The 12,216-nt window shown below is 50.7% G+C and overlaps 6 pseudogenes; all 6 read right to left on the bottom strand.

Moving 5' to 3' along the window:
* Positions 1-588: 588 nt before the first annotated feature.
* LOC130348977 (5S ribosomal RNA) lies at positions 589-708 on the bottom strand (annotated as a pseudogene).
* Positions 709-6,576: 5,868 nt separating this feature from the next.
* On the bottom strand, positions 6,577-6,696 carry LOC130348966 (5S ribosomal RNA; annotated as a pseudogene).
* A 277-nt stretch (positions 6,697-6,973) lies between these two features.
* On the bottom strand, positions 6,974-7,093 carry LOC130330143 (5S ribosomal RNA; annotated as a pseudogene).
* Positions 7,094-7,769: 676 nt separating this feature from the next.
* On the bottom strand, positions 7,770-7,889 carry LOC130352785 (5S ribosomal RNA; annotated as a pseudogene).
* Positions 7,890-11,166: 3,277 nt separating this feature from the next.
* LOC130348957 (5S ribosomal RNA) lies at positions 11,167-11,286 on the bottom strand (annotated as a pseudogene).
* Positions 11,287-11,563: 277 nt separating this feature from the next.
* Positions 11,564-11,683, bottom strand: LOC130330132 (5S ribosomal RNA; annotated as a pseudogene).
* Positions 11,684-12,216: the final 533 nt, after the last annotated feature.

Genomic DNA, 12,216 nt, shown 5'->3' with positions numbered 1-12,216 from the left:
TGCACCCGGGATTCCCAGCCAGTCTCCCATGCTGGTACTTACTGTGCCCTTAGCTGGGTAGCAGTCTGCGATCTGACGAGAGCAGGCGCGTTCAGCTTAGGTAGGCCATTGACAGCTTCATGCTTTTTATACTGTGCATTTAAGCATCAATAAATCCTTTTCGGAATCGGAACGGAAGGCGGCAACAGAGCAAAATGTCAACTGCACCCGGGATTCCCAGCCAGTCTCCCATGCCGGTAATTACTGGGCCCTAAGCTGGGTAGCAGTCTGCGATCTGACGAGAGCTGGCGCGTTCTGCTTAGGATGGCCGTTGACATCTTCACGCCTTGTATATTGTGGATTTAAGCATCAATAAACATTTTTATTAATCGGAGAGGAAGGCGGCAACAGAGCAAAATGTCAATGGCACTTTGAATTGCCAGCCAGTCTCCCATGCTGGTAACTGCCAGGGAGCAGTCTGCGATCTGAGGAGAGCAGGCATGTTCAGGCTTAGGATGGCCATTGACAGCTTCACACCCTGTGCATTGTGGATTTAAGCATCAACAAATCCTTTTCCGAATCGAAGCGGAAGGCAGCAACAGATTAAAATGTCAACTGCACCCGGGATTCCCAGCCAGTCTCCCATGCTGGTACTTACCAGGCCCTAAGCTGGGTAGCAGTCTGCGATCTGACGAGAGCAGGCGCGTTCAGCTTAGGATGGCCGTTGACAGCTTCACACTTTGTATACTGTGGATTTAAGCATCAATAAATAATTTTCGGAATCGGAGCAGAAACAGAGCAAAATGTCAACTGCACCCGGGATTCCCAGCCAGTCTCCCATGCTGGTACTTACCAGGCCCGAAACTGGGTAGCAGTCCGCGATCTGACGAGAACAGGCGCATTCAGCTTAGGATGGCCGTAGACATCTTCACACCCTGTATACTGTGGATTTAAGCATCAATAAATCCTTTTCGGAATTGGAGCGTAAGGCGGCAACAGAGCAAAATGTCAACGACACCCGGGATTCCCAGCCAGTCTCCCACGCCAGTACTTACCGGGCTCTAAGCTGGGTAGCAGTCTGCGATCTGACGAGAGCAGGCGCGTTCAGCTTAGGATGGCCATTGACAGCTTCATGCTTTTTATACTGTGCATTTAAGCATCAATAAATCCTTTTCGGAATCAGAGAGGAAGGCGGCAACAGAGCAAAATGTCAATAGCACCTTGGATTGCCAGCCAGTCTCCCATGCCCGTACTTGCCGGGCAGCAGTCTGCGATCTGACAAGAACAGGCACATTCAGCTTAGGATAGCCGTAGACTGCTTCACAACCTGTATACTGTGGATTTAAGCATCAATAAATCCTTTTCGGAATCGGAGCGGAAGGCGGCTACAGAGCAAAATGTCAACAACACCTGAGATTCCCAGCCAGTCTCCCATGCTGATACTTACCGGGCCCTAAGCTGGGTAGCAGTCTGCGTTCTGACGAGAGCAAGCGCGTTCAGCTTAGGATGGCCGTTGACAGCTTCACGCCCTTTATACTGTGCATTTAAGCATCAATAAATCCTTTTCCGAATCAGAGCGGAAGGCGGCAACAGATTAAAATGTCAACTGCACCCGGGATTCCCAGCCAGTCTCCCATGCTGGTACTTACCAGGCCCTAAGCTGGGTAACAGTCTGCAATCTGACGAGAGCAAGCGCGTCCAGCTTAGGATGGCCGTTGACAGCTTCACACTTTGTATACTGTGGATTTAAGCATCAATTAATATTTTTATTAATCGGAGAGGAAGGCGACAACAGAGCAAAATGTGAATGGCACCTTGGATTGCCAGCCAGTCTCCCACGCCGGTATCTGCCGGGCAGCAGTCTGCGATCTGAGGAGAGCAGACACGTTCAGCTGAGGATGGCCGTTGACAGCTTCACACCCTGTATATTGTGGATTTAAGCATCAATAAATCCTTTTCCGAATCGGAGCGGAAGGCGGCAACAGATTAAAATGTCAACTGCACCCGGGATTCCAGCCAGTCTACCATGCTGGTACTTACCGGGCGCTAAGCTGGGTAGCAGTCTGCGATCTGACGAGAGCAGGCGCATTCAGCTTAGGATGGCCATTGACAGCTTCATGCTTTTTATACTGTGCATTTAAGCATCAATAAATCCTTTTCGGAATCGTAGAGGAAGGCGGCAACAGAGCAAAATGTCAATAGCACCTTGGATTGCCAGCCAGTCTCCCATGCCCGTACTTGCCGGGCAGCAGTCTGCGATCTGACAAGAACAGGCACATTCAGCTTAGGATAGCCGTAGACGGCTTCACACCCTGTATACTGTGGATTTAAGCATCAATAAATCCTTTTCGGAATCGGAGCGGAAGGCGGCTACAGAGCAAAATGTCAACAACACCTGGGACTCCCAGCCAGTCTCCCATGCTGGTACTTACCGGGCCCTAAGCTGGGTAGCAGTCTGCGATCTGAAGAGAGCAGACGCGTTTAGCTTAGGATGGCAGTTGACAGCTTCACGCCCTTTATATTGTGAATTTAAGCATCAATAAATAATTTTCCGAATCGAAGCGGAAGGCGGCAACAGATTAAAATGTCAACTGCACCCTGGATTCCCAGCCAGTCTCCCATGCTGGTACTTACCAGGCCCTAAGCTGGGTATCAGTCTGCGATCTGACGAGAGCAGGCGCGTTCAGCTTAGGATGGGCGTTGACAGCTTCACACCCTGTATACTGTGCATTTAAGCATCAATAAATCCTTTTCGGAATCGGAACGGAAGGCGGCAACAGAGCAAAATGTCAACGGCAGCCGGGATTCCCAGCCAGTGTCCCATGCCGGTACTTACCGGGCCCTAAGATCTGTACCAGTCTGCATTCTGACGAGAGCAGGCGCATTATGCTTAGGATGGCCGTCGACAGCTTCACACCTTGTATACTGTGGATTTAAGCATCAATAAATTATTTTCAGAATTGGAGCGGAAGGCAGCAATAGAGCAAAATGTCAACGGCAACCGGGATTCCCAGCCAGTCTCCCATGCCAGTACTTACCGGGCCCTAAGCTAGGTAGCAGTCTGCGATCTGACGAAAGCAGGCGCGTTCAGCTTAGGATGGCCATTGAAAGCTTCATGTTTTTTATACTGTGCATTTAAGCATCAATAAATCATTTTCGGAATCGGAACGGAAGGCGGCAACAGAGCAAAATGTCAACTGCACCCGGGATTCCCAGCCAGTCTCCCATGCTGGTACTTACCAGGCCCTAAGCTGGGTAGCAGTCTGCGATCTGACCAGAGCAGGCGCGTTCAGCTTAGGATGGCCGTTGACAGCTTCACACATTGTATACTGTGCATTTAAGCATCAATAAATCCTTTTCGGAATCAGAACGGAAGGCGGCAACAAAGCACAACGTCAACGACATCTGGGATTCCCAGCCAGTCTCCCATGCTGGTACTTACCGGGCCCTAAGCTGGGTAGCAGTCTGCGATCTGCCGAGAGCAGGCGCGTTCAGCTTAGGATGGCCATTGACAGCTTCTTGATTTTTATATTGTGCATTTAAGCATCAATATATCCTTTTCGGAATCGGAACGGAAGGCGGCAACAGAGCAAAATGTCAACTGCACCTGGGATTCCCAGCCAGTCTCCCATGCTGGTACTTACCGGGCCCTAAGCTGGGTAGCAGTCTGCGATCTGACGAGAGCAGGCGCGTTCTGCTTAGGATGGCTGTTGACAGCTTCTCGCCCTTTATACTGTGCATTTAGGCATCAATAAATCCTTTTCGGAATCGGAACGGAAGGCGGCAACAGAGCAAAATGTCAACGGCAGCCGGGATTCCCAGCCAGTCTCCCATGCTGGTACTTACCAGGCCCTAAGCTGGGTATCAGTCTGCGATCTGTCGAGAGCAGGCGCGTTCAGCTTAGGATGGCCGTTGACAGCTTCACACTTTGTAAACTGTGCATTTAAGCATCAATAAATCCTTTTCGGAATCGGAACGGAAGGCGGCAACAGAGCAAAATGTCAACGGCAGCCGGGATTCCCAGCCAGTGTCCCATGCCGGTACTTACCGGGCCCTAAGATCTGTACCAGTCTGCGATCTGACGAGAGCAGGCGCGTTCAGCTTAGGATGGCCGTTGACATCTTCACGCCTTGTATATTGTGAATTTAAGCATCAATAAATATTTTTATTAATCGGAGAGGAAGGCGGCAACAGAGCAAAATGTCAATGGCACCTTGGATTGCCAGCCAGTCTCCCATGCCGGTAACTGCCGGGCAGTAGTCTGCGATCTGAGGAGAGCAGGCACGTTCAGGCTTAGGATGGCCGTTGACAGCTTCACACCCTGTGTATTGTGGATTTAAGCATCAATAAATCCTTTTCCGAATCGGAGCGGAAGGCGGCAACAGATTAAAATGTCAACTGCACCTGGGATTCCCAGCCAGTCTCCCATGCTGGTACTTACCAGGCCCTAAGCTGGGTAGCAGTCTGCAATCTGACGAGAGCAGGCGCGTTCAGCTTAGGATGGCCGTTGACAGCTTCACACTTTGTATACTGTGGATTTAAGCATCAATAAACAATTTTCGGAATCGGAGCAGAAACAGAGCAAAATGGCAACTGCACCCGGGATTCCCAGCCAGTCTCCCATGCTGGTACTTACCAGGCCCGAAGCTGGGTAGCAGTCTGCGATCTGACGAGAACAGGCGCATTCAGCTTAGGATGGCCATAGACATCTTCACACCCTGTATACTGTGGATTTAAGCATCAATAAATCCTTTTCGGAATCGGAGCGTAAGGCGGCAACAGAGCAAAATGTCAACGACACCTGGGATTCCCAGCCCGTCTCCCATGCTGGTACTTACCAGGCCCTAAGCTGGGTATCAGTCTGCGATCTGACGAGAGCAGGCGCGTTAAGCTTAGGATGGCCGTTGACAGCTTCACGCCCTTTATATTGTGGATTTGAGCATCAATAAATAATATTCCGAATCGAAGCGGAAGGCGGCAACAGATTAAAATGTCAACTGCACCCGGGATTCCCAGCCAGTCTCCCATGCTGGTACTTACCAGGCCCTAAGCTGAGTAGCAGTCTGCAATCTGACGAGAGCAGGCGCGTTCAGCTTAGGATGGCCGTTGACAGCTTCACACTTTGTATACTGTGCATTTAAGCATCAATAAATCCTTTTCGGAATCGGAACGGAAGGCGGCAACAGAGCAAAATGTCAACGACACCTGGGATTCCCAGCCAGTCTCCCATGCTGGTACTTACAGGGCCCTAAGCTGGCTAGCAGTCTGCGATCTGACGAGAGCAGGCACGTTCAGCTTAGGATGGCCGTTGACAGCTTCTTGATTTTTATATTGTGCATTTAAGCATCAATATATCCTTTTCGGAATCGGAACGGAAGGCGGCAACAGAGCAAAATGTCAACTGCACCCGGGATTCCCAGCCAGTCTCACATGCTGGTACTTACCGGGCCCTAAGCTGGGTAGCAGTCTGCAATCTGACGAGAGCAGGCGCGTTCAGCTTAGGATGGCCGTTGACAGCTTCTTGGCCTTTATACTGTGCATTTAGGCATCAATAAATCCTTTTCGGAATCGGAACGGAAGGCGACAACAGAGCAAAATGTCAACGGCAGCCGGGATTCCCAGCCAGTCTCCCATGCTGGAACTTACCAGGCCCCAAACTGGGTATCAGTCTGCGATCTGTCGAGAGCAGGCGCGTTCAGCTTAGGATGGCCGTTGACAGCTTCACACTTTGTATACTGTGCATTTAAGCATCAATAAATCCTTTTCGGAATCGGAAACGGAAGGCGGCAACAGAGCAAAATGTCAACGGCAGCCGGGATTCCCAGCCAGTGTCCCATGCCGGTACTTACCGGGCCCTAAGATCTGTACCAGTCTGCGATCTGACGAGAGCAGGCGCGTTAAGCTTAGGATGGCCGTCGACAGCTTCACACCTTGTATACTGTGGATTTAAGCATCAATAAATTATTTTCGGAATCGGAGCGGAAGGCAGCAATAGAGCAAAATGTCAACGGCAACCGGGATTCCCAGCCAGTCTCCCATGCCAGTACCTACCGGGCCCTAAGATCTGTATCAGTCTGCGATCTGACGAGAGCAGGCGCGTTCAGCTTAGGATGGCCATTGAAAGCTTCATGCTTTTTATACTGTGCATTTAAGCATCAATAAATCCTTTTCGGAATCGGAACGGAAGGCGGCATCAGAGCATAATGTAAACTGCACCCGGGATTCCCAGCCAGTCTCCCATGCCGGTAATTACTGGGCCCTAAGCTGGGTAGCAGTCTGCAATCTGACGAGAGCAGGCGCGTTCAGCTTAGGATGGCCGTTGACATCTTCACGCCTTGTATATTGTGGATTTAAGCATCAATAAATATTTTTATTAATCGGAGAGGAAGGCGGCAACAGAGCAAAATGTCAATGGCACCTTGAATTGCCAGCCAGTCTCCCATGCTGGTAACTGCCGGGCAGCAGTCTGCGATCTGAGGAGAGCAGGCACATTCAGGCTTAGGATGGCCGTTGACAGCTTCACACCCTGTGTATTGTGGATTTAAGCATCAATAAATCCTTTTCCGAATCGGAGCGGAAGGCAGCAACAGATTAAAATGTCAACTGCACCCGGGATTCCCAGCCAGTCTCCCATGCTGGTACTTACCAGGCCCTAAGCTGGGTAGCAGTCTGCGATCTGACGAGAGCAGGCGCGTTCAGCTTAGGATGGCCGTTGACAGCTTCACGCTTTGTATACTGTGGATTTAAGCATCAATAAATCATTTTCGGAATCGGAGCAGAAACAGAGCAAAATGTCAACTGCACCCGGGATTCCCAGCCAGTCTCCCATGCTGGTACTTACCAGGCCCGAAGCTGGGTAGCAGTCTGCGATCTGACGAGAACAGGCGCATTCAGCTTAGGATGGCCGTAGACATCTTCACACCCTGTATACTGTGGATTTAAGCATCAATAAATCCTTTTCGGAATCGGAGCGTAAGGCGGCAACAGAGCAAAATGTCAACGACACCTGGGATTCCCAGCCAGTCTCCCATGCTGGTACTTACCGGGCCCTAAGCTGGGTAGCAGTCTGCGATCTGACGAGAGCAGGCACGTTCAGCTTAGGATGGCCGTTGACAGCTTCTCGCACTTTATACTGTGCATTTAAGCATCAATAAATCCTTTTCGGAATCGGAACGGAAGGCGGCAACAGAGCAAAATGTCAACGGCAGCCGGGATTCCCAGCCAGTGTCCCATGCCGGTACTTACCGGGCCCTAAGATCTGTACCAGTCTGCGATCTGACAAGAGCAGGCACGTTAAGCTTAGGATGGCCGTCGACAGCTTCACACCTTGTATACTGTGGATTTAAGCATCAATAAATTCTTTTCGGAATCGGAGCGGAAGGCAGCAATAGAGCAAAATGTCAACGGCACCCGGGATTCCCAGCCAGTCTCCCATGCTAGTACTTACTGGGCCCTAAGCTGGGTAGCAGTCTGCGATCTGACAAGAGCAGGCGCGTTCAGCTTAGGATGGCCATTGCCAGCTTCATGCTTTTTATACTGTGCATTTAAGCATCAATAAATCCTTTTCGGAATCAGAGAGGAAGGCGGCAACAGAGCAAAATGTCAATAGCACCTTGGATTGCCAACCAGTCTCCCATGCCCGTACTTGCCGGGCAGCAGTCTGCGATCTGACAAGAACAAGCACATTCAGCTTAGGATAGCCGTAGACGGCTTCACACCCTGTATACTGTGGATTTAAGCATCAATAAATCCTTTTCGGAATCGGAGCGGAAGGCGGCTACAGAGCAAAATGTCAACAACACCTGGGATTCCCAGCCAGTCTCCCATGCTGGTACTTACCGGGCCCTAAGCTGGGTAGCAGTCTGCGTTCTGACGAGAGCAGGCGCGTTCAGCTTAGGATGGCCGTTGACAGCTTCACGCCCTTTATACTGTGCATTTAAGCATCAATAAATCGTTTTCCGAATCGGAGCGGAAGGCGGCAACAGATTAAAATGTCAACTGCACCTGGGATTCCCAGCCAGTCTCCCATGCTGGTACTTACCAGGCCCTAAGCTGGGTAGCAGTCTGCGATCTGACGAGAGCAGGCACGTTCAGCTTAGGATGGCCGTTGACAGCTTCACACTTTGTATACTGTGGATTTAAGCATCAATAAATATTTTTATTAATCGGAGAGGAAGGCGGCAACAGAGCAAAATGTCAATGGCACCTTGGATTGCCAGCCAGTCTCCCACGCCGGTATCTGCCGGGCAGCAGTCTGCGATCTGAGGAGAGCAGACACGTTCAGCTTAGGATGGCCGTTGACAGCTTCACACCCTGTATATTGTGGATTTAAGCATCAATAAATCCTTTTCCGAATCGGAGCGGAAGGCGGCAACAGATTAAAATGTCAACTGCACCCGGGATTCCAGCCAGTCTACCATGCTGGTACTTACCAGGCCCTAAGCTGGGTATCAGTCTGCGATCTGACAAGAGCAGGCGCGTTGAGCTTAGGATGGCCGTTGACAGCTTCACACCCTGTATACTGTGCATTTAAGCATCAATAAATCCTTTTCGGAATCGGAACGGAAGGCGGCAACAGAGCAAAATGTCAACGGCAGCCGGGATTCCCAGCCAGTGTCCCATGCCGGTACTTAACGGGCCCTAAGATCTGTACCAGTCTGCGATCTGACGAGAGCAGGCGCGTTAAGCTTAGGATGGCCGTCGACAGCTTCACACCTTGTACACTGTGGATTTAAGCATCAATAAATTATTTTCGGAATCGGAGCGGAAGGCAGCAATAGAGCAAAATGTCAACGGCAACCGGGATTCCCAGCCAGTCTCCCATGCCAGAACTTACCGGGCCCTAAGCTAGGTAGCAGTCTGCGATCTGACGAAAGCAGGCGCGTTCAGCTTAGGATGGCCATTGACAGCTTCATGATTTTTATACTGTGCATTTAAGCATCAATAAATCCTTTTCGGAATCGGAACGGAAGGCGGCAACAGAGCAAAATGTCAACTGCACCCGGGATTCCCAGCCAGTCTCCCATGCCGGTACTTACTGGGCCCTAAGCTGGATTGCAGTCTGCGATCTGACGAGAGCAGGCGCGTTCAGCTTAGGATGGCCGTTGACATCTTCACGCCTTGTATATTGTGAATTTAAGCATCAATAAATATTTTTATTAATCGGAGAGGAAGGCGGCAACAGAGCAAAATGTCAATGGCACCTTGGATTGCCAGCCAGTCTCCCATGCCGGTAACTGCAGGGCAGTAGTCTGCGATCTGAGGAGAGCAGGCACGTTCAGGCTTAGGATGGCCGTTGACAGCTTCACACCCTGTGTATTGTGGATTTAAGCATCAATAAATCCTTTTCCGAATCGGAGCGGAAGGCGGCAACAGATTAAAAAGTCAACTGCACCTGGGATTCCCAGCCAGTCTCCCATGCTGGTGCTTACCAGGCCCTAAGCTGGGTATCAGTCTGCGATCTGACGAGAGCAGGCGCGTTCAGCTTAGGATGGCCGTTGACAGCTTCAACCCCTTTATATTGTGGATTTAAGCATCAATAAATAATTTTCCGAATCGAAGCGGAAGGCGGCAACAGATTAAAATGTCAACTGCACCCGGGATTCCCAGCCAGTCTCCCATGCTGGTACTTACCAGGCCCTAAGCCGGGTAGCAGTCTGCGATCTGACGAGAGCAGGCGCGTTCAGCTTAGGATGGCCGTTGACAGCTTCACACTTTGTATACTGTGCATTTAAGCATCAATAAATCCTTTTCGGAATCGGAACAGAAGGCGGCAACAGAGCAAAATGTCATCGACACCAGGGATTCCCAGCCAGTCTCCCATGCTGGTACTGACCGGGCCCTAAGCTGGGTAGCGGTCTGCGATCTGACGAGAGCAGGCGCGTTCAGCTTAGGATGGCCGTTGACAGCTTCTTGATTTTTATATTGTGCATTTAAGCATCAATATATCCTTTTCGGAATCGGAACGGAAGGCGGCAACAGAGCAAAATGTCAACTGCACCCGGGATTCCCAGCCAGTCTCCCATGCTGGTACTTACCGGGCCCTAAGCTGGGTAGCAGTCTGCGATCTGACGAGAGCAGGCGCGTTCAGCTTAGGACGGCCGTTGACCGCTTCTCGCCCTTTATACTGTGCATTTAGGCATCAATAAATCCTTTTCGGAATCGAAACGGAAGGCGGCAACAGAGCAAAATGTCAACGGCAGCCGGGATTCCCAGCCAGTCTCCCATGCTGGTACTTACCAGCCCCTAAGCTGGGTATCAGTCTGCGATCTGTCAAGAGCAGGAGCGTTCAGCTTAGGATGGCCGTTGACAGCTTCACACTTTGTATACTGTGCATTTAAGCATCAATAAATCCTTTTCAGAATCGGAACGGAAGGCGGCAACAGAGCAAAATGTCAACGGCAGCCGGGATTCCCAGCCAGTGTCCCATGCCGGTACTTACCGGGCCCTAAGATCTGTACCAGTCTGCGATCTGACGAGAGCAGGCGAGTTAAGCTTAGGATGGCCGTCGACAGCTTCACACCTTGTATACTGTGGATTTAAGCATCAATAAATTATTTTCGGAATCGGAGCGGAAGGCAGCAATAGAGCAAAATTTCAACGGCAACCGGGATTCCCAGCCAGTCTCCCATGCCAGTACCTACCGGGCCCTAAGCTAGAGCAGTCTGCGATCTGACGAGAGCAGGCGCGTTCAGCTTAGGATGGCCATTGAAAGCTTCATGCTTTTTATACTGTGCATTTAAGCATCAATAAATCCTTTTCGGAATCGGAACGGAAGGCGGCATCAGAGCATAATGTAAACTGCACCCGGGATTCCCAGCCAGTCTCCCATGCCGGTAATTACTGGGCCCTAAGCTGGGTAGCAGTCTGCAATCTGACGAGAGCAGGCGCGTTCAGCTTAGGATGGCCGTTGACATCTTCACGCCTTGTATATTGTGGATTTAAGCATCAATAAATATTTTTATTAATCGGAGAGGAAGGCGGCAACAGAGCAAAATGTCAATGGCACCTTGAATTGCCAGCCAGTCTCCCATGCTGGTAACTGCCGGGCAGCAGTCTGCGATCTGAGGAGAGCAGGCACATTCAGGCTTAGGATGGCCGTTGACAGCTTCACACCCTGTGTATTGTGGATTTAAGCATCAATAAATCCTTTTCCGAATCGGAGCGGAAGGCAGCAACAGATTAAAATGTCAACTGCACCCGGGATTCCCAGCCAGTCTCCCATGCTGGTACTTACCAGGCCCTAAGCTGGGTAGCAGTCTGCGATCTGACGAGAGCAGGCGCGTTCAGCTTAGGATGGCCGTTGACAGCTTCACGCTTTGTATACTGTGGATTTAAGCATCAATAAATCATTTTCGGAATCGGAGCAGAAACAGAGCAAAATGTCAACTGCACCCGGGATTCCCAGCCAGTCTCCCATGCTGGTACTTACCAGGCCCGAAGCTGGGTAGCAGTCTGCGATCTGACGAGAACAGGCGCATTCAGCTTAGGATGGCCGTAGACATCTTCACACCCTGTATACTGTGGATTTAAGCATCAATAAATCCTTTTCGGAATCGGAGCGTAAGGCGGCAACAGAGCAAAATGTCAACGACACCTGGGATTCCCAGCCAGTCTCCCATGCTGGTACTTACCGGGCCCTAAGCTGGGTAGCAGTCTGCGATCTGACGAGAGCAGGCACGTTCAGCTTAGGATGGCCGTTGACAGCTTCTCGCACTTTATACTGTGCATTTAAGCATCAATAAATCCTTTTCGGAATCGGAACGGAAGGCGGCAACAGAGCAAAATGTCAACGGCAGCCGGGATTCCCAGCCAGTGTCCCATGCCGGTACTTACCGGGCCCTAAGATCTGTACCAGTCTGCGATCTGACAAGAGCAGGCACGTTAAGCTTAGGATGGCCGTCGACAGCTTCACACCTTGTATACTGTGGATTTAAGCATCAATAAATTCTTTTCGGAATCGGAGCGGAAGGCAGCAATAGAGCAAAATGTCAACGGCACCCGGGATTCCCAGCCAGTCTCCCATGCTAGTACTTACTGGGCCCTAAGCTGGGTAGCAGTCTGCGATCTGACAAGAGCAGGCGCGTTCAGCTTAGGATGGCCATTGCCAGCTTCATGCTTTTTATACTGTGCATTTAAGCATCAATAAATCCTTTTCGGAATCAGAGAGGAAGGCGGCAACAGAGCAAAATGTCAATAGCACCTTGGATTGCCAACCAGTCTCCCATGCCCGTACTT

The sequence above is a fragment of the Hyla sarda genome, chromosome 1 (genome assembly GCF_029499605.1).
Source record: "Hyla sarda isolate aHylSar1 chromosome 1, aHylSar1.hap1, whole genome shotgun sequence".
NCBI lineage: Eukaryota > Metazoa > Chordata > Amphibia > Anura > Hylidae > Hyla > Hyla sarda.
The sequence above is the reverse complement of the archived record's forward strand: the minus strand, read 5'-3'. Positions and strand labels throughout refer to the sequence as shown.